Here is a 26,601-nt window from a genome sequence, read left to right as displayed (position 1 = left end):
CCTCCGCAGCTTGTTATCGTTGTGAGTATTTAGATGTGGATATTGTTAATATATATGCAAAGTGTTCGATAATGCTACATTTTGGTGGAGAAATATTACATAGAAAAATAGTAGTCTAACTTAACTAAAATAATCACCATCTTTAAGTCTGGGATACATCCTACCACGAAGGCAACTAGTGCTTCCATGGTGGAGCTAATGCATGAAACCAACATTGGTCGCTTACTAGTTGCAAAATGGCGGTAGATTCTGGGGCACCTTCATTCTTATTGTGGCCAGGGTCGGCTTTACGGCACTGAGACTGGTGCGGTCGCCCTGGGCACTGACCTGTGGAGAGGGGGACGCTGTGACCTCAGGGGGTAATGTGCTTAGCAATATCTTATGATGGGAGAGATAGGGGGCACTTTTGCAGGTGATAGGGAGAGAATCCGAAGAGGTGGTCACGGGATGTGGAGTGCCAAAAGTGATTGTTGCACAGGGCGCTATCAGCTCTAAAGCCGCCCTGATTGTGGCAACCTTCATTTATTGGGTGCACCGCTCGTATAGAGTCACAAGAGCAAGGAACATCTTTACCTAATTCTAGACCAGAAGGCCTAGAACTTTTTTGCTCTGAGCCTCTAAGCAAAATGTTTTGAAGTCGAGCCCTCCTTCAAAACTTTATGGAAAGGATAGGGGGAGCAGGAGGAATAGGGCTGAGCGCAAGGGGCGTGATTATGAGATCATTTCAGAAGTACATTTTCTATAGCACATAAACCGCATTAAACATGAGACAGCAAATGCATCAAACAAAAACAGTAATGGACCCAAAAATTCTGCTTCCCATAATTGGGGTGTTGTGAGCCCCTCACACTCCTGAACCCTAAACAACTGCTGCACTAATGATAACTGCAGTCCAGAGTAGCAGGCTATCTCCTCTGCCTCTTACACCCCTTGCCCACTATGCCTGACTGGGCCCTCACTCCAATCTTGAAACAGGCCCTCTCTGTCCCGGTCAGTAAAAAAGAGATCTCTCTTGTCGCCTTGCTTTTTTCTGCAACTGTGTCCTCTATCTTAATGCTAGAAAGGAAAATAAGCTCTCATGCCCCTTTTCAGGTCTTGCTTAGACAGCACATGCACGGTCTCTTTGAGCCATTTTGTTTGAAGTTTAGGGAGCTTCAGCCTGCCCATACCTTACCATTGGTTAGCTGCAGCGTTGCTCTTATTTGCTTCTTTTCTATTTGTCGCGGCATGCGTGAGTCATGCAGTCTCGCCTTTTGTCCAATATCTGGAGCTAGGCCCACGTACTTGTGTTCTTTCACTGCTCCTGTTTTTGGAGCTACTTTTTAGGTCTCGGACCATAGGCTGCGCTTGCGCAGTCTCGCTCCGAGATTTAATGTTTTCTAGAGTGGGGCTTGAACCCGCCCCTCTTCTCCATTGGCTGGCTTCCTACCCGGAGGCCAGCCATTGGAGGAGAGGGGCATCACTCCGTTCAAGCCACGTCTTTTTCAGATTCGGGGGCGTGTTTTTTCGCTTCTTTCCTTTCTCTCCTCTTCCCATTGGCTGGAATTTTACATTCCAGCCAATGGGAAAGAGGAGAGAACGAAAACCACGCCCCTGAATCCGAAAATGACGGGGCTTTCTCTGAGGCATTCCTGCTAATGCCTTGGAGAAAGATGGTGGTGTTTTGGTGCTTTCGCATGCTAAGTGAAAACAGGAGCGGCATGAGCCTGCGTAGTGGAGAAGTGTGGCTCAGTGGTTAGAGGTGGCAGACCCGGAAGCTGAGATCAGCCGTGGACCAGGGTTCGATTCCCCGCCTCGGCGGGTCTCGGGCTCAAAAATTCCACGGACTCGACAATTCTCGCTCCGGTGACTACTCGACTCACGGGGTCACACTCTGCGACTCTGGGCAATAGCTTGCTTAATCTCCACTACGGCCCCTCGCGGCGGGATGCCTGGCTTTCACCTTGTGAATACCTTGCCGGGGTATCTCTCACAGGGGAATACCAGGACGGGTTCCCTAAGCAAGCGCCTTGAGACCCCTGGGTGAAACGTGCGCTATATAAATCGAAATACATACATTTACATGAGCCTGCGTATACACTGGTGGGTGGTGAGAACTGCGTCCTATAAATCTCTCTTGATTACAAGAGCCATTCAACATTACGCTTGCAGTGTATGTCTGCAGTATCGCTGTAAAACACAGAAGAAATGACTGGAGCAGCGCCTCGGACCTGGCGAAGCTCCGCATGATTGCAGCTGGACGGGCGATCGCTGTTCTCACCAGTGGGGACCGATGCCGAAGCTAGTGAAGAGACAAGCGCAGTGGGGAGAGAGAGAGGCCGAGCCCGGATCCCGACACAGCCAGCAGCCGGAGGCTGAGCTGGCTCGAGGGCCATTACACTGTGCTCTGGGACTTCCTGCCACTGGTCAAATAAGCTTAGTTTGGCGGGCGCTACTTAAAGGCAATGCAATATATGCGGCGTCCGGTTTGTTGGCCTGAGGTAAAATGGCGGCCATGCGCTGAGGCCGAAATGAAATAGGGTCTCGCCGCGCAGGTTCGGATCCTGCTTAATGTTATCAATTAATGCACCCTAGTCGAATAAGCTTAGTTTTCCAGCCGCTGCTCAACTGTAATGCAAAATGGGCGGCATCTGGTTTGTTGGCCCGTTTGTTGGCGGGATCGCGAGGGGCAAAATGGCATTCCCAACCCTGTGGTTTTGTCATGGCATACCCAGGACCTTAGGGGGAGCTATCGCGGGGTTGCAGGCCCGCGTCTCGGTGTTACACGCAATTTAAACAGAGGGGAGCGTGTTAGTCTGCTCAGTTTGAACGGGATAAAATGCTCGCAGCGTACCCCGTGCACCTTAAGCCTGATATGCTTAATTGTGCCACGAGTTTTATCCCCCATGGCAAGCTGGATGATATGGCGAACATTGTTAATTGCCATGTTCACCACATTGCGAGCAGGACCATAGTACGTATTATTTGAATTACAATGTGGATGCCGGGACGAGCAGGATTTTGTGTGTGCTTGAAGGTAGAGGGGCAGCGAGTGCAGCACGCGTCCCTCTGGAGCCGGCGCGGAGTCTCTCCTGGTCGCGGCTCGCAGCTTGGATAACGCAGGTAAGGTGTTTGTGCTTGCTATCCTGCCCCCTCGTTGCGTTTGCTCTCCTGCCTACTCGTTGGTTGTGCTTGCTCTCCTGCCCCCTCGTTGTGCTTGCTCTCCTGCCCCCTCGCTGTGCTTGCTCTCCTGCCCCCTCGTTGTTTGTGCTTGCTCTTCTGCCCAATCGCTGTGCTTGCTCTCCTGCCCCCTGGTTGTGCTTGCTCTCCTGCCCCCTCGCTGTGCTTGCTCTCCTGCCCCCTCGTTGTGCTTGCTCTCCTGCCCCCACGTTGTGCTTGCTCTCCTGCCAGCTCGTTGTTTGTGCTTGCTCTCCTGCCCCCTCGTTGTTTGCGCTTGCTCTCCTGCCACCTCGTTGTGCTTGCTCTCCTGCCCCCTCGTTGTGCTTGCTCTCCTGCCCCTCGCTGTGATTGCTCTCCTGCCCCCTCGTTGTTTGTGCTTGCTCTCCTGCCCCCTCGTTGTTTGTGCTTGCTCTCCTGCCCCCTCGTTGTTTGCGCTTGCTCTCCTGCCCCCTCGCTGTGCTTGCTCTCCTGCCCCCTCGCTGTGCTTGCTCTCCTGCCCCCTCGCTGTGCTTGCTCTCCTGCCCCCTCCCTGTGCTAGCTCTCCTGCCCTCTCGTTGTGCTTGCTCTCCTGCCCCCTGACTCTGCTTGCTCTCCTGCCCCCTGACTGTGCTTGCTCTCCTGCCCCCTGGTTGTGCTTGCTCTCCTGCCCCCTGGTTGTGCTTCCTCTCCTGCCCCCTGGTTGTGCTTGCTCTCCTGCCCCCTGGTTGTTTGTGCTTGCTCTCCTCCCCCCTCGTTGTTTGTGCTTGCTCTCCTGCCCCCTTGTTGTGCTTGCTCTCCTGCCCCCTCGTTGTGCTTGCTCTCCTATCCCCTCGTTGTGCTTGCTCTCCTGCCCCCTGACTGTGCTTGCTCACCTGCTCCCTGACTGTGCTTGCTCTCCTGCCCCCTGGTTGTGCTTGCTCTCCTGCCCCCTCGTTGTGCTTGCTCTCCTGCCCCCTCGTTGTGCTTGCTCTCCTGCCCCCTGTTCCCTCGTTGTGAGCGTTTTTTCTGGCCTATGTTCCCTGTGTGTGGCTCTGTGTGTGGGTGGGTGGCTCTGTGTGTGGGTGGGTGGCTCTGTGTGTGTGGGTGGCTCTGTGTGTGTGGGGGTGGCTCTGTGTGTGTGGGGGTGGCTCTGTGTGTGTGTGGGTGGCTGTGTGTGTGTGTGTGAGGGTGACTCTTTCTGGAAAACCCAGCAACCCTACAAGCGCAGTTCAATGCCACCCTGACCTAAATGAGGATGAAGCTGCAAATTTACTTTTCTGTGGTAAACAGATGCCTCTTAAACACAAAGCAATACTTTTTATTTCATTGAGGACTCTAAATGCAAGCCAGGCCCGTTTACTTTGTGAATGCTTGTTCAAGATATGCCCTGTTATTTTTCATTCAGCGTACCTCAGAAACAGATCGTCCAGTAAGAGTGCTGCATGTTTTCATTGCTGCTTCTTAGTAGAACACCAAGTTTCGCTTGCCAAGCGGTGCGTTCAAGTTGCCCCCTTAATCCCATAGGGTGTACTTCCCGTAGTACAAGGCTGTGGGGAGACAATACCAGTGGAAGCTGAACTGATTCTTATAGGGCATTGCATTTTAGCCTTTAATTATGGTAGTGGGAGGCCTGCCCATTCGACCATGGAAAAATCCAATGAGTTCTCTAGTGGTTGTGCATTGTCTAACGTGTGAAAAAACACACCTCCAGGCTGATTTCAGATACCAATGAGGGTTCACACAGCCTGCAGAGTGCCCTGTAGGGAACGTGGCAGGATGGTGTGGAGGTATTCAGATGAGACATAATGAGTTTTGAAACTGAAAACAAGCACTGAAAAAGCCAATATGTTGTAGAGTAGTGTGGCTAAAAGTTATTTTTTTTAAAACTATACACACTTTCGTTTGCATCTTCTTGCATCTTAGCAGGGATTTTTTGTAAATAACTTATAGCATTAAAAAATACTTTTAGTCAAGCTGCACAGCAGTCACAGTGCTCTACAACATGGGTAAAAGACATTGGCAAAGGCCACAGCTCTTGCATAAGCAAGAGCTATTGACTTTGCAAATGATTGTTTAAAATAAGACCATCATAACTGTGATGCAGTGATCCCCTCAGACTTCTGGGTACCAGTGCTGATGCACCTGCTTTACTAATGATAGCTACTGCCTTGCAAGGGGCGCAGTCTCTTTATTAGAAACATGAACTCCCATTTTCCCACATCCCCCTTATCTCTTGAAGATCAAACTAAGTTGTCTCCTCTGCTTTAATCTTCCCCTCCCGTGGACCGTTGCTCCGAGGCCCAAAGCAATACTGGCACAGAAAGCGTGCAGTGGACCCTAATGCAAGAAAGGAAGAATAGTAAAACAGCCATAATTGGTGTTGAGTTGGCTACTCATACCGCTGGGCCCTGGTGCCACTGTACCTGCAGCACCAATTATACTTTTGACACCTTTGGTAAAAAGCAGCAAGGGTTACCTGGGCTCTAATGCTAGCGAGGAAAGTGGGCCCTCTCTTTACTCCTTCATGGAAAGACTACCATATTTGATCAGCAGTGGCCACCTATGTCCTGGCAGCAGTACCTGTAGCATTAATAGAAGGCCAATTTTAATATTTAGAAGAAGACCCAATATATCTTCCCCTTCCTTGGGGTATCTATGTGAGGAAGCTGCCTCTGGCCATTTTGTAAATAACAAATGATCCCCCAACATGGGCAATTTCTTTTACAATATTCATGTATCTTGCTCCTTTCCTCTTTCTCCTGGAGCATTACTTCGAGGCCCCAGGGATCGAGAGGATCAGGGCTCTGAAGCTGAATCCAAATTCAAGGACTCTGGATCCAGATGGATCCGTGTCATCTGCAGGCTCTGCACCCGAGGCCCACAGCCCGAGTTTGAGTGACTCGCCTATCCTTTGAAGTCTCCCGGCAATCCTGACCTCATCTGCATCAGTGGCTGACCTCTACAGGACCCTCCCATCCCCTCAACGCCTATAGCCACTGTTCGAATGGTCCCCCTGACGGCGACAAGAACCAACTGAGATAACCTGACACCAAAAGGCACCCCTGCATCCTCTGCCCCGAAACTGGGGAGCCCAGATGATGGTGCCCAGGTATCCCCCAGCTATCCAACTTACCTGCCCAGCCATTGGCCACCTCCGTCCAGCCTCCTGGTCCAAGCCTGCAGTCCCTTCCTGGAACCAACCACCTCCATTGGAAAGCATTGGGCACCAGATGCCAATTTGCACCCTGAACCCGGCCACCCCTGTGCTGCTTGTAGTATTGTTTTCATGCTGCTTTGTGGCCCCCCCCAATGCTCACTTCAACTCCTGGGGCATTTGCCCTAAGACAGCGGATAAGTACCTGCAAACTGTGCCTCACTGAGGTACCCCCGGCTTCAATGTATAACATTGGGCCCGGTGACCTCTGCACCCAGCCGCCCCAGTGCCACTGGCGGTGCAGCACCTACCTGGTCTTGAACCTTGCCCTGTGTTGTCCTAAACCCCCAAAGCTTACGGAAAGTAAGTTGAGTACTTACCTGCAATCTGTTTAACATTGTTTTTCCTCCATCTCATTGAACTGTTGTTCTATCTATTGCATTGAACTGTCTAACCTTATCACTGCAAAAGCATACAACTATATTTGATTGACATTTACAGATTATTAATACTGTATTTACAAAGCATTACTGCATTCTTGAAAAGTACTGCTACTTTTACAAACTGTAAAACATACCTGCACTAAGTGATTCATGGTTCTAGAATAAAATAAAGTAACAACCAATAGGTCTGGATTCAGTCTTTGAGTGTGTGCTATCATTTCTTGCCCGAGTAAGTACAATAAATGCCTAACAATACCCTCTGATAAGCCTAACTGCTCAGCCCAGCTACCACTAAATTGCTAGTAAGGTATTATCTACTTTAACATTTGCCATACCTTTGGGGACTCAGTTCAGTTCATACGTTTTTATTTCGATTATTTCATCATAAAAGACAAGCATTAAAAATTAACATAGACATCATACTTTAACACATATCACAATGAACATCATCCTTTTACACATATCAAAATAATTTTAAAAAACATTTAGGCATAACAGTGAATGCTTAAGCATGACAATGAATGCTTACAAAACAATTCATATCACAATAAAACTGCAAAATGTAGTGTGCAAAAAATGGTGCAGCTACCAAGCAAATAAGTTACATAGAAAATTAATAGCGGGCTCAGAAAATGTTTTAAAACAATTCAAGTCACTACTGTTTGGCCTCTATCTAATTGGTTGGCTCTGATTATCCACGTCCAGTCCAGGAACGTTGCTCCTGCAATTCCAACTGATTCCCTTGTATCAGCTCTCATAATCCTTAGAGCCTCCAGCCCCACCCGTGTTCCCATATTTTTACAAATTGGTTTAAGCCATTTAGTCCGGGGGGGCTACATAGGCAGGGCATACAAAAAATAAATGGCCAAGTGACTCCTTCTGGTCCTTACACTAGGGGCAAGACTCATTCTCCTGTCTTTTCCATTTTTTAGTGAACGATCTTATTGGGAGCGAGCCAACCCTAAACTAGTGGTATAGCTTCCTGTCACTACTCTTAGTGATGATATCCCAGTATTCTTCTAAGGATGCGTCAAGTTTGTGTTCCAGGAACCTACCGGACAGGGAGGAGGTGTTTATCTGGTCAATATATTTTTGTCGTACTGTGAGCCAGTATAAAACCTTAAAATACTTTTTTAATGGGAAGGGGTTGTTAGCCGGATCAGTCCACAGGTTGCTCAGTCCCATATTCCCTAAAAGCAATCTTACTTGTTCGAAGCAGGGAATGTTACCCAAGCCCACCACGGATCTAACATCCAAAATTTCTTTGGCAAAAAGTGCCAGTTCAGGGGTAGTCCAAATTCCCCTCCACAGGGCCACTGGTTTGTAATGTGCCTCATCATCAATTGCGTGGCAACCCAAATCCAATAAGAGAGACTTCAAAGGACTAGAACAGGGGAGGCCTACTAGGTTTCTAATAAATTTATTTTGAAGTCTGACTATCGGGAAAAGGTCCGCAAAAGCCCAAAGGTCCGCGCCATACAAGATCGCTGAACTTATCTTGGCGTTGTAGATTTTCAAAGCAGGACCTATCCTTTTAGTCAGAGAAGATCTCTGTTTCTTAACTAGACACCCTGATAACTGCGCGAACTTAAGGGAGAGAGTATCAATCTGGGGTTTCCAGCTAAGCCTACTTTCCAAAACGACCCCTAGATATGTCATGACATTTACCTGCTCTAATTTGGAGCCATTCATAGTAACATGTCCAACCACAGGTCTATTTTTTGTTAAAACCATGAATTTTGGTTTTGTTACATTGACCTCTAGGTCATTTATTAGGCAAAATTCCTCAAATTTGTTTAGGGCAGCCTGGAGGCTCTTCTGAGTTTTTGACATTATTAAGGTGTCGTTCGCATACATAAGGAGCGGAAACTTGGTGCCACCTAAGGCTGGGGTGTCAGTTGGAAATGCTGCAAAGTACTGCACAACCCTGTTAATGAACAACAAAAGCAGGGTAGGTGCTAGTACGCACCCTTGGCGTACACCACGAGACACCGGGAATCTCTCCGTGACCTGCCCTTGTTTGCCCCATCTGACCTGGGCAAAATTCGCTTCATATAACAAAATACCAGTTGTAGAAGTTCCTGGGGCATCCCCATGTTTCTTAATGCGCCCCATAGCTTGGCTCTGGGGACTAAGTCAAAAGCAGACTCGAGGTCTACAAAAGCGGCATAAATAGTGCCACTTCCCAAACTAACAATCTTCCAATAAATTAGTATAAACCTAAAGACCTGTTCAATCGTACTAATACAGGATCTAAACCCAGCTTGTAGGGGAGATGAGACATCCTTTAATTCCATCCAGCTCTGGATCTTAGCAAGTACCATCCTGGCAACAATTTTCTGAATAGCGTCTATCAAACGTACTGGCCGATATGTTCCCCGGGACGGAACGATCCCCCTTTTTGAATATGGGCAAGATCTCAGCCCGATGCCAAGAATCCGGGATGCATGCCCCCCTCACAATAGCGTTAGCTAGAAAGGTAATGTAGGGCACCCAGTTAATTGAGTCGTGTTTAAAGAGATCTGCCGGAATGCAGTCCATTCCTGGTGCTTTTCCACCTTGAACCTTTCTTAGTGCATCCTCTACATCTTTCTTGTCAAACAATAGGGGTTGACCGGGAGTCAATGGCCTAGGAGAAAAGTCGCCAAGGGGGTTAACTATTTCTGGTTCCAGTCCCCTAAACTGAGACTGGAAATGTTCAACCCAATCCGCAGGGGTCACATAGTTTTCAGGGACTTGTGAGTGGGCAGAGTTCCCCCATTTAACTGTGTGCCAGAACTTGGTCTGGTTTTTCAACCTACTGGCCTAAAGGAGCTCCTGCCAATGCTGGTCATCCCAGTCCTTTTTGGCCTTGCTTTGGGTTTTACGATAGGCTAGCCTTGCCTTCTTAATATCCAGGGTGTTTCGAGATTTTATAGCTGACACCAATAAGCCGTAGGCATCATGGCATAGTTTATTATACCATGATTTCCCTGGTATTTGGGGTCGCAACTGAGTGGATTTACCACTTTTTGTGAAATAGGATTTCCATTGGGGACTCAATGTACTGCATACTATACCTCTTTGGTGTAGCATATACAGAGGCAGCGTCTTACTGTGCTTTTTATATATATATTCATATGTCCTCTTTAATTTAAAATACACTATTGTACACACATGTATATGCTAAGTCTGCTAGTCTAATATCTTTTTTAAATATCTTTATTTTTTGATTTTTTATAATAACAGTTGTAAATTGAAAAATCCGCAACGTAACATAAGAGCTGTCATCAATTGTACTCTCCCCCCTCCTACCCACACCAGTGCATAGTTAATATCAAACAAAAATCGTAAGGCAGCACACTACTATTACGAGCATTAGATCTATCAACCAGATATCCCCTCAGTAGCTGGCCAGTCTAAAATCTGTAAGTATTTCTGGTCTCTGTAGTACTTCTAAATCCTAATTGAAAAATAAAAGAAATAAAATATATACATCAACATAAAGTCTGTTTCCCATGGACGTCAATCAATTTCACACGGTGAATAGAATACACCCTTCCAAACTGCATTAGTCAGAAACCTAACAAACTCCATAAGCTCATCTGTTTAGAAGTAAAATAAATACTAACTACATGCTTATATCAAAATCAAATGTATTTCAATTGTACCTTTTATTATACTTTCAATAGTGGCAAACGGACCTTTTGATAATAGTTTGTGTGATTTTTTTTTTTACCCTACATTGGTTTATTTTTGCATTTTTTATAACCTGGCGGCATTAGTCCATGTTATCCTGAAACGGTATGCACTGTAACATTCAAAGCTTCTGAAACTCTAAATGACGTCAAACAAACTATGTGCGAAAGTTGGAATGGGCAAGAAAAGAAAGAGAAACAGCCCTCCTTCTACAATCACTGGGAATCGCTCTGGGTCTTGGTAAACAACCTGCTATTGCCTAAGAAGAAACACTAACCGATAGAGACTTTGAAGAAATGGCACAATCAATAACAAAAGATTTAACCATGAAAATTCGTCACTACTAGTTAGGATACATTTTGTTTTGGTCAGGCGGGAGTAGGCAACAGTTCTCAATATGACCTCAAACATGCTGGAATAAATGTGAGAAAAAAACAAGAGCCCAGGAAAAAAAAATTGGAAAGCTGTAAAGAGAAAGCTAGTTCTTCTCAGTTGCAGAAACTCGTTGTTCTAGCAAGGGTGCTGAAGTAAGGTCATAGTGGAGTTATTAAGGTGTTCGAACAGTGACATATGCAATTTCCCAGCAAGGTTCTTGCTTTAAACCAACTGACATCTGAACAGTATCTCCCACCTACTGGACTTCAGATGCACATGGCAGTTGAGCGCTACCTTCAACCTACTTAACTTAAGCCTTAAGGCAGAGGTCTTCAAACACGGAGCGCGTGGGCTTCTTTGTGTGCTCTGGATCGCTCTTGCGCAGGGAGTGATTGAGTGGTGTGACTGGTGGCCAGGGCGAGTGATAGCTAGAATTGCGGTGCAGGACTGCTATCTGCCTTATTTCCGGCTCCTCTCTATCCCAGCTACGCCGGGGATCTGCCGCACCTTCTTAAATGGCGTCTAATAAAGAAGGAAAGCCTTTGAACCAGAGACAAATAACCAAGAATTCCTGGGGCTCTAGAGGCGATAATAAGGACACTGCCCCCCCAGGAGACCCAAAACTTGCGTCCCCCTCGCAGGGAGTGAAGGCTCTTACCTTGGAAGACGTCATGGAGGCTATTGCTGGAGTCCGCTCCTCCCTAGAAACTCGGATTGACTCTGTAAATATAGAAGTGACCCTCTTGCGTGCAGATCTGCGCAAGATGGATACAAAGGTGAAGAACGTTGAGGTCAAGACTTATTGATGATACTTCTACGCTCCAACAACAGGTTGCCCAGCTTCAGACACAGCAGAAGCAGATGAGTGACCTGTTGGATGATTACGAAGGGAGGGCGAGACGGAATAACATCCGTATTTTGGGAGTTCCGGAGCGCATGGAGGAGCCTTCTGCGGACCTATTTGTGGAAGACCTAGTTACAAAGCACCTTAAACCAAAGCAACTCTCCAGCTATTTTTCCATCGAATGGGCGCACAGAGTCCCAGGGGGTAAACCGAGGCCGGGCGCCCCCCCCGCCCCATCATCGCCAGGGTCTTCAATTTTCGAGATCGGGACGCTATCCTCCAAGCAGCCCGTTCTGGGCCGCCTCTTCTCTTGGAAAACACCGCATCTCAATGTTCCCAGACTTCACAGTGAAGGTGCAGGCGAGGCGAAGCAGCTTTTTGGAGGCTAAAAAGGCTCTGCGAGATAAAGGCATCAAGTACTCCATGCTCTTCCCTGCGAAGCTGCGCGTTGAAATGGATGGTAAAGCCTGTTTTTTTCTATCGCCATACGAGGTTTGGGATTGGCTGGAGGGATGGCGCCGTGTCGGAGGATCTCCACGAGACAATGCTGCACCGAAGGAGCACCCACGAAGTGGCCACATGCCGGGGAGCCAGGAACTGTTCACCGGGACCGTTAACAACGAGGAGTGACATCTCCCTATTGTGTGGGGAATATCTTTAAGCTGCTGAGGAGGGTGGTCTTTACCGTTCCTTTTTTGTTTTTTGCTAACTGCTGCTGGAAGCGACAGGCTTCCGAACTTCATTGATCTCTACTTTTGAGACCTGTTCCTTTAGGCCCCGATCGGGCCGCACCGGCTGACTACCAAATAACTTTTCTAATATGTGGATGTTGTACTAATTCTGTTGTAGTCTTCCACGTTTAGTTTCTTTACACTGGCTTTACTAGTCGGGCGAGTGGCACTAACTGCTCACCAGGTACCCCGTTCATGGTTGGGGGGGGGGGGCGACAGGCACTCTGCCTAGTTGGGGTGTGGATAGTTCTGGATCCGCTGGCAGGGAAGCATGGAGGGGTGTGGAGTGGGGGGGGGTTTGGGGTTGTTTGGTTCTTGCATTGATGTTTTGTTGTGTCCTCAGCAGAGTCTTCTTTTGTCAAGCTGTCTTGCCCATCCATGGTCCCTTATTGCAATACTGGCCGTCTTGGCTGGACTTCGGCCCCCGAGGGGTCCCTGATTCTCCTAGCCTTAAGCCACGGTATGTCTCAAGGTCTTGCCGACACGGGAGGTTCCTCTTCGACGTTCCTCCTGTCTGATTCACCACTTTCACCGACATGACACAGGTCCACTCTAGAACACTTACTATCCTCTCTTGGAATGTCAATGGCCTGGGGCACAAAATTAAGAGAAGTGTAGTCCTCCAGTTTCTCCGGCGCCACTCCCCTGACATCGTCTTATTGCAGGAAACACACCTGGTTGGTAACACTTGTCAGGCGATTCAGAGGGGAGGCTATAAGTTGTTGCTTCACGCGGGGTTCACATCTGGGTCCCGCGGCACTGGGATTCTGGTTAAGAGGACCCTTGCACTCACTCACTACTGGACCTAGGCTGACCCCTTAGGTCGCTTTGCTCTGGTGGAAGCCACTTGGGAGGGGCGCCCCCTGAACATCATCTCTGCATACCTTCCACCGACGCTGGTCCGGGACTCCCTTAAGGAGCTGGGAGCTCAATTGTTAGGCCTCTCCCCGGGTACACTACTGATTGGAGGGGACTTTAACATTACTATGTGTGATGACCTAGACCGTAGGCCCAAGCGGGGATCTCATCGTCAGAGCTCGGACCTGGCAGACTTTGTGCACGCTTTGGGGCTGGCAGATATATGGCGCCTTCACCATCCGGACACTCAGTACTTCACATACTACTCTAATGCACACAACAGTATGTCTCGAATCGATTATTTATTTTGTCCTTCCGCTGACGTCGGTTGCTTTGTCCGCCCGAGGGGTCTCCCGCGTGGTATATCCGATCATTCGCCACTTGCAGTGGATCTAACCTATAATCGTCAATTTATGCGGGGACCTATTATCATTAATCCCTGGCTCATGCAGATTCCAGATGTTAGAGAAGCGCTGCAAGAGCGTACTGCACTATTTTGCTGAAAATGTTGGCTCAGTGGCTTCGGCGGTTACGCTTTGGGAGGCATATTTAGCGGTGGTGAAAGGTGAGGCACTAGCTCTTAAGATGGGCTACCTGCGTAAACATAGCGAGCAAGTACTGCAGGCGGAGTCTGATCTCATTAGCCTGGAGGCGTCTCATAACGCCTCCCCATCTGAAGCTACTGCTACTCGTCTCCGTGCCCAACAATTGGCCTATAAGGCGCTGGTGCAGGAAAAGGCGCAAGCACGGCTGCTGCACACGCGCCATCGGATCTATGAATTCAGAGATAGTGCGGGCAAGATGCTTGCCTGGCTGGAACGTCGAGATCAGGGATCCAGATGGGTGTCGTCCATAACTAGACCTGATGGCTCCGTGGTCGTGGACCTGCAAGACATTGCGGAAGCTTTTGCCGATCATTTGGAATGTGTCTACACAGCTGGTGAGGGCTATAGGTCGACTGAGTCCCGGCAGCTACTAGATGAGATGCGATTACCAACCATCTCAGACTCGGACAGGGTGGCCCTGGATGCCGCCATCACGGCGGAGGAACTCACCGCAGCTCTGTTTCCCGTTAACTCCGGCAAGGCTATGGGTCCCGATGGGGTCCCCGTTGAGTTCCTGAAGGCCATGGTCCCTGACATTATTCCTCATCTCCAGAATATGTATACGAGAAGCCTAGAGGTGGGGGTCCTCCCGCTCGACCTGAGGTTAGCCTGCATCGCGGTCATCCTCAAGCCTACCAAACCGCCCGCCGACTGCGGCTCTTGTCAGCCGATCTCCTTGATAAGTGCAGAGGCAAAAGTCTTGGCTAAGCTGCTAGCGAACCGACTTCTCCTAGTACTCCCTTCCCTGATACACGACGACCAGTCCGTTTTTCTTCCGGGTCGTAATACAGCGTTAAATCTTCGGAGAGTACATAATGTTATTATGAGTCACCGGCCCATCCTACAACAGGACGCGGCCATCTTATCCCTCGACGCCACAATGGCGTTTGACTCGATCGAATGGCCCTATTTATTCGAGTTCCTCTGCCGCTTTGGGTCTCACTTTATTAGCTGGGTGCGCCTTCTGTACACGGACCTTTTGGCCAGGTCCGAGTTAATAATCACACATCTCGGAGGTTTCGTCTCCATCGAGGAACCAGGCAGGGCTGCCCCCTGTCCCCGCTGCTGTTTGTCCTCACCCTGGAGCCTCTGGCTCATTGGGTCTATCAGAGGACTCCATTGGAATGAGGACGTTGTGGACAAAATCTCTATATGCAGACGACATCCTGATATACGTATCGTCTTCGCAGTCTATCAATAGTTTGTTTCATGTTCTCACCAATTTCGGGAAGTACTCGGGATATGCTATAAACTGGACTAAATCGGTGCTGTATATGCTACATGGCCCCCCACCTAGTTTGCCCCGAGGTTTTTCCATTGCAATAGCCACGGAAGGTTTTATGTACCTCGGCATTTATATTACACCCGACTTTAAGACGTTCTACGACCGTAATTTGCTGGGCCCCTTGCGGAGGCTCCGCAACGATGTCACTCACTGGCGGTCACTTCCGCTGTCTCTCCCGGGTAGGGCGGCGTTGTTTAAAATGTTGGCGCTCCCGCGCTTTTTATATGTCTTGCAGAATTGCCCCTTTTTGATTCCGGACTCATATTTTCTGACGGTGGAAGGTGAGCTCAGACTTCTGTTGTGGGATGGAGGTGCTGCTCGTATTGCCCTTTGCAAGCTTTTTCAGAGTTGGTACGATAGGGGCATCGCCCAACCTAACCTTCGCCTTTATTATTGGGCGTCACAGCTAGTGGTAGTAAATCACTGGATACACGGTTCACCCCTAAACCCGGCCTTCCTATTAGACAGATGTCAGACCGGATGGGAAGGTTACCTTGGGGCCCTCTATAGTAAACCTGCTAGGGCGAGATATGTTGGACCTATGGCGCATACAATTGCAATTTGGCACAGGGCCAATAGAGGTTTGGGATGGACAGGCAGGATCACCAAGGCCACACCTCTATGGTCTACTCAGAGTCTGGGTTCCCTCTGCTTCCTCCGAGGCTTCGATAGATGGGACTCGATTGGGATTTCGGAGGTGGGAGATCTTGTCCATAAGGGTAAACTGCTGACCTTTAGTGACCTCCAAGCCAAATATGCTCTTGCATCCACTGAATTCTTCCGCTATTTGCAAATCACACATGCCATTCTTGCTGCTGTCCCGGACCTCACTTCCATGCCCGCGACCTCCCCTCTGGAGGACCGGCTACTCTCAGAACCTCTCCCGGAGAAGGCCGTCTCCCTCACCTACGGCAAGCTCTGCAATAATCTCCCTGATTCCTTCCTGTCACTGCGGACCAAGTGGGAGGCGGACTTGGGCCCCCTAGAGGAGGAGGATTGCGATCGGCCCTAATGTCCCCGAGGGAGTCTGCTATCTACCACAGGTTTCGATTGATTCAACTGAAGGTGCTGCACAGGGCGTATATGTCTGCTCTTACCCTGGCCAAAATTGGACGACGCCCTGACTCACTGTGCCAGCGAGGATGTGGACTCCCGGGCACCTTTTACCATTTCTTGTGGGATTGTCCGGTGGTGCAGAGGTTCTGGATTGGAACGCTTCGTAAAATGAGTGACTCCCTGGGTAAGCCCCTCTTGCCATCGCCCAGGGAATGTGTGCTGAACATTTGGGGGGCAAATGAACTGAATGATCAGGAGCTACGGTGGGCGGCGCTGGGTTTTCTAATGGCCAAACGCTCTATAGCGATGAAGTGGGATTCCCCAGACAGGCTGTTGGTGGTGGGCTGGATGGCTGAAATGGATCGTTGCATGATCGCCGAGAAGACGGTCTACAAGACACGGGGTTGTCCGAAAACGTGGGTAAAAAAATGGGGACAAAGGAATGCCTATCGTGGAGAACTGTGTGACTCTCCTACAGTCGAACTGGGACCTATGGGAAGACATGTACGCTAACCTGTAATTTGCTTGATCTGTGTATGGTTTTTACATGTACTAGACTGCTTGTGATTATTTTTGACTCTGCTCTTTTATGTCAATAAAATCTTAAGTTAAAAATAATAATAATAAAAGGCATTGTTATTTGCAATGTCAATAGCTCAAACTTGTGTAAATGCGAGACCTATTGCTTTGCAAATGCTTGTCCTCTCCTCCTCAGGCTCCTTTATCCTCACCCACTTACTTTCTTCAGGTCCCTGTGGCTCCTACATTTTTCCATCTTCCTTTTACAATCATGGTAGGTAGCGTAGGCAGACTACCGCAAACCTGTCTCACCACATGTGCACAACCGCTTCAAAAAAGATATGTTTAAGTGCCGCGGATGGTAGGCTAATCCTTCAGTGTTTCATTTTTAACCTTTATAACTTCCCTTCCATATTTTTTCTTTTTCTTATTAGGTCTCGCCCTGCGATTGCAGGCCAAAGGCCTGCTGTCGCAGAGCGAGACTATTGTCATCATTCTGGCTTTCAAGGACTGAAAGGGAGAGGACAACAGACTGTCACGCGCACGCAGCAGCAGCAGCCTGCCGGGATCAGGTCGCGCGCGTCAACACGCGCTCCGATTCCGGCAGGCTCTTCACAACACACATACAGCCCCCCCCCCCATACACACACATACATACATACAGAACCCCCTCCCCTCCCGCATACACACACGCACGCGCACACATACGCAGAGAACCCCCGGCACTTACACACACATCCCCTACCTCCTCTCGGCGTCTTCGCGCTCCCTTGCCCCGCTCCTCTGGTGTCCGCGCGCACCACTAGTTTCGATTCCCGCGTCGGCTCCTCTGTGGTGCGCGCGCACCACAGGTTTCTATTTAAACAGCCAATCAGGAGGCAGAACTCCTTTCAGAAATGCTCCCTCTCTGGTCCGCTATACATTTCCCTTCTCACCGCTCGAGTCCAGTCTGTCTTTTATTTTTGTGGCATTTCACTCGCACGTCATTTCAAACCGGCGTCTTCCGGGTTTCTCCATACTCGTTTTATTTACTGGGGGTTCAATTTGGATTATGTTATAGAACAAATACCTCGCGAGGGGCAAACAGCAGTCAAAATAGCGGCTGACATGGGGCAGGGGGTTGTTGGTGTGAGGCTGAAGACCAGGGACCTACACCTGTCCCTTAGCCCATTTCTTGAGGAACTCATCATAAATGTATTATTTCAAGGGGTACAACTTTGCAGGCGTTAAACATTTCCTAGCAAACTCGCCTGTCCTCCCTTTATTCAGATGTCACCCCTGGCCCGTCAGTAGCACCCTGACACGTTGTTTTCTCAGAAGCCGCGCCCGAGGCCGTTAAATTAGCAGTGTGCGCTATATCTCCCGGCACTGAAGTAGTTTTACGCCCGGGAAGGAGCCCTCCCTGCAGGTGACTGAGAGAGAGCCTTTCACATGTTCAAATCCGGGGACACAAAGGGCTTTTGTTAGTTTACTCCCGGGGAACCCATCCCCCCCCCCCCCACCCCGGGGGGGGGCACGTTTGCGGACCGGGTTGCCACGCCCCGTCTCCTTACCCAGCCCTCCTGACACACCTTACCGGTCTACCTCCGAGACACTACATCCTGCAGCTGAAATATCTTTGGCTGTGCAGTTGTTCTCCGATGGGATGTGACTATCGCTAGTTGGGTGAGCAGGAATGTTGGCTATTGCGGTTCTTTTTTGCTAAAAGACCTCCTTTTCCGGTGCCTGCCGTAAATATATGTTAAGGATTTTATTGGCTCTACCCCTAACATCACTGCTATCAAGGAACCCCACATGCCCCTTTGCTGTATACTCGCTATCACTACTATCACACTACTACACCGTGCCCCTCTCCTCTACCCTCGCCATCACTGCTATCACATCACAACACCGTGCCCTTCTGCTGTATCCCCGCCAATACTGCTAACACAGTAGGACCCCGTGCCAATTCGCTCTGCTATTTAATCTTATCAGTTACACTTTATACTAATTTAAACGAACAAACTAACGTGAGGGACACACTATATATGCATTGCTTTGTTATTGTTGCTTTGCCACTCACACACGCAATGCTTTTTTGTCCTTAAAATATCTCAATAAAGTTTTTCAGGACAATACAAAGTAGTTTAATTACTGTTTTCATAACTTCACAAGATTTACTTACTTTGTATCTATTTACCAGTTTCATAAACTTTGTTTAGACGTACTTTGTTTACCTTGCACGCGCGATATTTTTAACTGCTTATTCATAACATTTCATGTAGTTGCTGCGCAAAATATGGAAGTTAGCACATAATTCTAGCTTCTACAGTACATCATTTGAATAATACTGCACAGTATAGCTTACACCAAGATTGTGTTTAAATATTTTTTTAACAATATGCTAAATACATATAAATAGTATGTGCATGTTTTATACTTTATTATTAAAAAAACGAGAATGTTAAGGTGTACACTCACTATTACTGCTATCACAGTACCACACTGTGCCCCTCCGCTGTATCCTTGCCATCACTGCTATCACACTACGACCACGTGCCCCTCTGCTGTGTCCCCGTTATCACTGCTATTACAGTACAACACTGTGCCTCTTCGCTCTACCCCGCCATCACTGCTATTACACTACAACACCGTACTTTCCGCTGTACCTTCGCAATCACTATTATTACACTATAACATCGTGCCCCTTTGCTCTACCCGTAGCTCTATATTATGTCATCACTGGCATGTACAAATATAGAAATGAATGTGCTCCGTAGTTGCCAAGACGTAGTTGTGGTGCCTGCCGTAGTGGTCATAAAGACGCGCTAGCATCTAGTGTTAAAAAACAGCACGTGTTTAATTGGCGCCTGGCGCCATGCCGCGTTAATTAGCTTATTGCTTTGTTATTTAACAATTGGGGTGTTTACAACTCCCAATAGTGGACATGTGATATGTTAAAGCTTCATTTTGTCTACTTTATTAATACATTAAGCAAATTTACAGTGTTGTCCGTATTGTTGGTGCTTGTTTTATTAGTCGTTATTTTGTAAACAAAAAAAAGTGCCTGTGTTCACATTACTTTGAAGCTTAATGCAATGTATTCAGCTTCACAGATTCTCTTCCTTTTGTCAGGTTATGTCATAGAGGGCACATAAAGTATACACAATGTGGCTTTAATCTAAATAAAAATATTGTTACAATATCGGCTAAACTACAACTAAATACTGGCTTTGTTACATCTGCTAGCAGAGATCTTATTAAGAGCATGGGCATAGTTTAGAGTTCAGATTGAAGCGTATGGATTAGTAGCGCAGAAGGTGCAGTGACACCAAGGCACAAAGGACAGAGTGGCCTGCCAAACAGTGGACATATGCATTTTAAGTACCAGCCCAACAGCTACAGTCGAATTAGAACACTGCGATCCTTGAAACATGTTATTACCAGATTTATTTATGCATTTTTTATAAAGCGCGGACTTTACCCAAAGGTGTCAGAGCGCTGTCCTTTCCTATGGCTTAATTTGTAACACATCTATTGCCCTCTATCTATCGCCCTCGCTCTATCTGTCTATCACCCTCTATCTATTGCCCTCTATCTATCTATCTATAGTCCTCACTCTATCTATAGCCCTCACTCTGTCTATGACCAGAAGTGTGGCTCAATGATTAGAGCGGCAGACCCTGATGCAGAGGTCTAGCCCGGGACCAGGGTTCAATTCCTCACCTCGGCGGGTCTTGGGCTCAAAAATTCCACGGACCTGATAATTCTCGCCTCGTTGCCTATTCCAATCATGGAGTGCAACTCTGGGCAATAGCTTGCTTAATCTCCACAACGGCCCCCACAACGCTAAGGATGCCTGGCCCCCACCTTGGGGGTGCCCAGGAGTGGACACCTCACAGGGAAAGCCAGGATGGGTTCCACAACGGTATTCGTACAAACGCCTTGAGACCCTTGCGGGTGGGTAGTGCGATACACAAGTATCAATTTACATTTTACATTACTCTATCTATGGCCCTCACTCTATCTATGGCCCTCAATCTATCTATGGCCCTCACTCTATCTTTAGCCCTCACTCTATCTTTAGCCCTCACTCTATCTATCGCCCTCTATCTATCTATCTATCTATCGCCCTCACTCTATCGCGTAACTCTATCTGTCTATCTATCTATCGCACTCACTCTATACTATCTGTCTATCTATCTCCCTCACTCTATCTATCTGTCTATCTATCTATCGCCCTCACTCTATCTATCGCCCTCACTCTATCGCCCTCACTCTATCTATCGCCCTCTATCGCCCTCACTCTATCTATCTATCGACCTCCCTCTATCTATCGCCCTCACTCTATCTATCTATCTATCGCATCAGCACAGCATCACTCAGCACCACCACAGCATCCCTCAAGGGCACCACAACATCACTATGCGCTACCACAGCATCACTGAACGCCACAGCATGACTCTTCGCCACCACAACTTCACTCGTCGCCACCACAACATCACTCAGCACCACCACATCACTCAGAGCCACCACAGCATCAATCTGTGCAACCATTCAACAACAACTGGTTCAAATATGTTCTCTCAATGTTTCAAGCTTTATTACAAATGTCACAAAAAGATGTTAATATTTCACTTCTGTTCTTGGATTTTCGTCACAATAAAATACACTGAATATAATCTTCACAAAAGTTATTTACAAAAGTTTAGGCTATTGCCATTATAAATTACAATAACTTTTATTTAAGTATTAATTATTTAAAAAAAAAAGCCATTGTTATTTGTAATATCAATACATCGAAGTCACGTAAATACAACACATATTGCATTACAAATGCTATAGTTGTCACCTTTGCGAAAGTTAAAACTATTGGCATTGTAAATGACAAAGCTATTAATTTCGCTATTTTCAAAACCAACACATGAATAAAAAATGTGCCATTTACAATACCAATAGCTCAAACGTTCCTAATGCGAGACCTATTGCATTGCAAATGCTTGTATTTTTCAGTTTTAGAGCACACTACAGATCAGTGGTGCTAATGGGCCACTTATATGCCAATCATTTAATCTGCAGTGCTCTGCCCCACATTCAGCCACCTCCTTTAAACAAGGTATACATGCTCCACTCACCACCAGCGCCGCTCGCACTGCGCAGACACTCATGGGTATTGTACTCTAAGCAAGGGTTGCTCTGTGGCAGGCAGGGCCCTGTTGTTAAATTACAGACGTAGGATCCAGGAGACCTGGGTTAGAATTCCTGCTGCATCACTAGATCATACCATGTGATCTCCCACGGTCTCCCCATGCCTCGGGCGGTGGTGATCCGTAAGCGCCATACCATTATTTTAAGTACTTTGAAGTACCATATTTAGTACACAACAATTCAATAACTGAGGGGGGGAGCAGTAGCAACATAAAGAATGTGCATCGCTTCTGCACTCGACCTAGCAGCATTGTAGCGCTGTAAATACCAAGTGTCGCGATTACTCAAAGTTATTTAATCAAACTCAAGAGGGGGGGTGAGGGGGGGAAGGAATCAGAAAGACAGAATTCAACCACATGACTATATAGGAGTGTCTTCCCTTAGCAGAAGCTGCATTCAGTATTCATTCTGCATTCAGTATAGCTACATCCACTATAAAGGCTTTTGAAAGAGTTCCCTAGTGCCCTCTTCCATTTTACTGTGACCGTTTACATCCTGTCCTCAATGAGCTCTTGCTTATGTACAAGAAGGGGTTAAATAGATTTCTGCAAACGTCAATTGAAGAAACATGGCTGTGGCACTAGAGTATGAAAGACACAAAAGCAATGTTGAAATCAAAATACATGATTTCACCAAATAATAGGAAACTCATTTCCATGCTAGGTTAGGCACCAGCCAACCAGGTTACACCTTCGGTGTAAAACATCCACATGTAGAAAATGAGAGTATAAATAACTTCCAAAGAACTGGCTGGAGAACACAATGGTGCACAGATACAAATGGTCTACAACATTCTTTAACTCACTTTTAACAACTTTTCTGAAAAGGGACACTAAATGTATAAAACATGAAGGGGGGACACCTGTTCAGCAGACTACAGCCAGATCTAAAAATGTTTCCAGGGGCCCATCCTCCTCAAAGGGTGGCCCTCAGAACTGTTTTCGCCCTCCTATGTTTCACTTATATGATGTTGAAATCCAAGCCCCTTCCCATGGATGTAGCTCGCTACATAACCTATAAATATATATAAATAAACACACACACACATATATATATATATATTGCAACACATCCAACTATCCAGTTGAAGAAATGGCAAGCACACTGGAATCCGTTATGAAAATTCTTTAATGCAAACCCCCCTTCACCCCTGACAGACGCGTTTCGCTAATCCAGCTTCGTCAGTGTCAGTTTGTGTTTGTAAATGACGCCATTTTAAAGCCAAAAGACCGAAACTACAATCATTGACATCAACGATGTACCATTGTGTCAACGTGGCGGCCATCTTGTAGTGTATACTTTTCATCTATTTACAGATTAAAGCTTAGGTAGTGGCGTCCTAAATTAAAGTGCATAGTGCTCAATTAAAAACATTACTTACAACAAACCATTCAATCTTTAAGTGCACAATATTTTTCGTTACAATACTTTCAAAGGAATATAATACAAAGACATTAGGTCCTAATAGATTCATAAATGATTCTACTTTTCTAAGTCCTATCGGGGTATATCCCCCTCTACGTCTTTGTTATATCAAATATTAATGATTATATTCCACTTTTTTGTTTTTTGTTTGTGTCGCCCTGTATGGGCTAAAGTATTGTATTAGAAACATTTATTTACAATGATGTCGGATGAGAGACCTGATTTAAGCTGCAAGGGGTTATTCAAGTCATATCAAGGTAGTTCAGGAGTAGGTGTAACATTATATACATGGTCCCATGTTCATGTTTACAGATGAACCCACAATTCTTCATCGTTATTCAGGCCCCATGGTGTTATTGTTTTTAAGTCAATGATGTATCTTGACTCCAAAATTCTGAGTGCCTTTTCTCTGTCTCCCCCCCGTTCAGAACGATTCACCTGATCGATACAGTAAAAGCTTAGTTGATCTCTATTGCTTTGGTGAAATTGGGCAAAGTGTCGAGCAACCGGATAAGTTTTGTCTCTATTAACGACTGCTCGCATATGTTCTAATATCCTAAGCTTAGTTGGGTTGATGGTGCTGCCTATATACCGTTTCTTGCACGGGCACACCAGACAGTAAACGGTATATTCTGAATTGCAATTTAACAGTTTGTTGATTTTCCTGTTGGGTCTCTCCTCATCTGTTCTACCAGGATATTCTAAAGTTTTTTTGCTCCCTTTGCAAGCTTTGCAACGCAAACAGGGGAAAAAACCCTTTAGGTTTGATCGATTGGTGGGCAGTGGTTCTGGAGAGAAATGGCTGTTCACCAGATGGTCAGAGAAAAAAAAAAATAAAAAAAATTATATATATATATATATATATATATATATATATATATATATATATATATATATATATATATATATATATATATATATACACACACACACATATATATATATATATATATATATATACATACACACACACAAGAACACGCCACTCGCCATTATCAGGTTGTTGTACCTCTGATTTTGGCGATTGATGGCAGAGTGCTTTTTATTTGTGGCTATATATAACCTTTTTAAGTCTTCCGTGATGAAGTCATGATAAACATCGAGATTGTCATGGGTCATGATCGGTAAGAAAGTTGACTTGGCTTTAAATGGTGTAGTTCCCATCCCAGTATTGCCCCCAATTTGAGTTGTCTCCACTAAGCTAACGTCGGCACATTCCCGTTGAAGTGACCAAATTTCTTGAAAAGAAGGTTCTTCGCCTGCTGTTAGGAGGGATGGACTCTTTAAGGTTGAGGTTTTGGACTTTCTATAGGACTGTCGTAGCTGGGTGCTAAAGTTATGCGGAGGCCCCTAGGAACACGTCCAGCTTGTAAGTAGCGGGATAAGGACTTGTTTTCCCACCACTTCGCCTGTTCTTTTTTTAATGAGTTTTTCCAGCTTGCGGAATAAATCCTTAGTTGTGGGATTAGTGTCTCTTTTGTCCAATTGTCGAGAGGTTGATTCTCCCCCAGCCGGGCGCTCGAACACAGATTAAGAAGCTTCCTCCCTGTGTTTCAACACATCGGCGGACATTTTATTGCTTGCAATGGCTCTGTTCTAAGCACTACACAAAGGAACCGATGATACGTGTGTTCTTTAATCACCACGCTACCCCCGGGCACACTCCTCACTGCGCTTTGCGTCGCTCTCCTACCTGGACCAGGCTGCCCGGAAATCCACAAACGATTTCAGGTGTTGCCGACTCCTTTGGTCCCAGGTAGACGTGTGCTCCACTCGCAGGGGCTCTCGCGGCTTCCTCCTACCGGAGACCGCATTTCGATTCCGGTTTACGAAATCACAGCTTCCTGCCGCTTCTTGCCCGGTTTGAGGAGGGGTTTCACTCGCACGCCGGAAGCTTCCAGGTGCAATTTAGATGCAAGAAAACGCCATTCACCATGTCCCCTATTCCCGCAGAGACAGAATAACGTAGAGTGAAACCACCATTTCGTGCTGAAATCCTTAGTGCTTTATTTGTGCAAAATCATGCCAGCAATCCGCCATGACGCGTTTCGCCTCCAAAGCCATAAACATAAACAAGTTTTTGGGGAAAATTAGTGCTGACCATACAGAAAATTTGTGACTTCTCCTTATTTGGAGTAACAAATCGACTTAAGTTCAAGATTTGTCTGGTATTATTTCTTTATACCCTTTTATTTTTTGATTTTTAGATTAGAAAAATGATTTGTACGAAAAAGACATACCATATACATTTGACATACACTTATTTAAACAACATACTTGATCACAAAAAAATCGTATATAGACAACAGGACATGAATGAAAACATATCATATATACATTCGCACAAAAATTTGTGCAACAACACAAATATTCATTACTTGCAATATCGTTCTTTAAATGCAATGTATTAACAATCAAATAGAAAAAATCAGATGGAGAAAAAATCAATATCATAAACAATGTGAATGAGACTGAAGGACTTAATCAATAATTCAGTCATTCAAGGAGCAAATTCTATGGCAGGACGGAGGCTCAGATTATGCTTTTCTCTATTTCTTTACTGAGAAAACAACAGCAGCCAATTAGAACACAGTAAAGACAAAAACTACAATACCCATGAGTCCACTGCTATTATAAATAGGGTCACAGAGGTCATAACTTCCTCTTTCTTTGCTGCTTCGCAGCCAGTTAAGTGCATTTACTTTTGTTACTCATTGTTACTTGTATGCCTTCATATGGTGTTTGCTGTACACTTTTGCTGCTTGTTGTGCTATTACTCGCGCTTTGTGCGCTTTGTTGGTTCCTTCGCGCTTTGTCTTGCCGGCGCGTTGTTGGTTTATTATTCCCGGTCTTCCGACTGTTTCTTGCTCGCTTCGGCGTTGGTTTGGAGAGCGCGTGTGTTCGCCTCTCGGCAAGACGCGCGCTGTCGCGTCTTGGTTTTTGGAGGAGCGGGAGGTTTCCTGGGGCTGGAGAGACGCGCGTGTGTCGCGCGTCCCTCCTATCGGCAGGCTGCTGCACGCGCATGCGCGTCAGCCTTTGTTTTGATTTCTCCGACGCTCGTTGTGACGCTGGAATCTTTCTGAGGCATTTCTGGAATTTCTGGTTTCTGGTTTGCCGTGCCCTATTCCGCCAGCCGCTTGAGCCCTGTTACGCCCCTCTTGACATTCAGAATTACAGGGGTTGTAAAATAATCGCATAGGCTCTGCCTAGAGTGGTTAAATTGTTGTAGTGCAAGCCCTCCCTCCACTTTCAATTGAATTGTGCCCTGCTAGTCAGATTTTGTATATTTGCTTGCATTAGGGGTTCCACTCCCCCAAATTTGGC

At 46.7% G+C, this 26,601-nt stretch overlaps 1 protein-coding gene across 1 annotated transcript in view; it reads right to left on the bottom strand.

Moving 5' to 3' along the window:
* Nucleotides 1-26,601, bottom strand: part of SDF2 (stromal cell derived factor 2) — a 93,972-nt gene that overhangs the window by 31,135 nt on the left and 36,236 nt on the right. The window lies entirely within an intron of this gene.

Source organism: Lissotriton helveticus, chromosome 3_1, assembly GCF_964261635.1.
Source record: "Lissotriton helveticus chromosome 3_1, aLisHel1.1, whole genome shotgun sequence".
Classification (NCBI taxonomy): domain Eukaryota; kingdom Metazoa; phylum Chordata; class Amphibia; order Caudata; family Salamandridae; genus Lissotriton; species Lissotriton helveticus.
The sequence above is the reverse complement of the archived record's forward strand: the minus strand, read 5'-3'. Positions and strand labels throughout refer to the sequence as shown.